The following is a 1438-nucleotide window of genomic DNA, read 5'->3' as shown; positions in this document are numbered from 1 at the left end:
GTCCTGAGTTCAATTCCCAGCAACCACATGGTGGCTCACAACCATCTGTAATAAGGTCTGGTGCCCTCTTCTGGCCTACAGAAATACATACAGACAGAATATTGTATACACAATAAATAAATAAATTAAAAAAAAAGAAGACATCTCCAGCACAATAGAAAGCTGGACGTGGCTGAGTACACCTGTCACCCAGTGAATGGAGATGGAGAGACCGCGGGAGCTCATTGGCCAGAGAGCCCAGTCAACACTCGACAAAGTAAAGTGGAAAGTGACAGAAGACACCCTTCTGTATCCTCTCTGGCCTTCGAATGCATGTGCGTGAGTGTGTCCATTCGTGTACATATGTGGAGTCAGGTCCCTTCTGCCACTGGGGGCTGGGCTCAGGTCACCCAGCAGGCTTTCTCCAAGCAAGTGTTTTTACCGTCCAGGTGAAGGCACAGAGAACTACTGAACTGGACTGCTCCCTGAGCAGATGGGAAGATTTAGTGGCGATCAAACTGCCAAGACCATCTGTGTGTGTGTGTGTGTGTGTGTGTGTGTGTGTGTGTGTGTGTGTGTGTGTGGTGGGGAGGACAGAGAGAAGACGGAAAAGCAAGCAGACTGTATATGACAGCCAGCAAGGGTGGGGCACCTGAGCTGACACACGTTGTCCAGATTGATCTGAACTAGGTGCCCTAGGCAGAAGGAGTTGATATTAGGGGAAGATTAAGAGAACATCTTGGTTAGGTCTGATTTTTCAGCCAGGCCATTAATCCTAGAGACAGGTGGATCTCTGCATTCGAGGCCAGCCTGGGCTACAGAGAGAGTTCCAGGACAGCCAGAACTACACAGAGAGACACCCTGTCTCCAGGATGGGAGAAAAGAGGGAGAGAGAGGAGATCTGATTTTCTAATAAATAGAAACCATTAGGCTTGTTGTTTACCCAGTAACAATCCTCTGTTTACCCAGTCTTCTGTTTAGGACAGTGGTTTTCAACCTGTGGGTCTCTACCCCTTTTGGGATCACATATCAGATTCAATTACATTACAATTTATAACAGTAGTAAAACTACAGTTATGAAGTAGCAACGAAATAATTTTATGGCTGGGGGTCACCACAACATGAGGAATTGTATTAAAGGGTCGCAGTGTTGGGAAGGTTGAGAACCACTGGTATAGAACACGGTCACCAGCACTGCTTGGACCTCTCTCTGGTCATTTTCTTTCTTTTTCTCTCTCTCTCTCTTTCTTTTCTTTTCTTTTTTTTTAAGACAGAGTCTCTGTGTAGCTCTGGCCCTGAAACTTGACACAGACCAGGGTGATCTGCCTGTGCCTGTGCTGAGATTAAAGGTATGAGCTAACTAGCCAGGCTTTGTTTGTTTGTTTGTTTATTTTTGGTTTTTCGAGACAGGGTTTCTTTGTAGCTTTGGTGCCTGTCCTGTAACTAGCTCTTGTAGACC

This window comes from Microtus ochrogaster, chromosome 5, assembly GCF_000317375.1.
Source record: "Microtus ochrogaster isolate Prairie Vole_2 chromosome 5, MicOch1.0, whole genome shotgun sequence".
NCBI classification, from domain to species: Eukaryota; Metazoa; Chordata; class Mammalia; order Rodentia; family Cricetidae; genus Microtus; species Microtus ochrogaster.
This window is presented reverse-complemented; position numbering follows the sequence as displayed.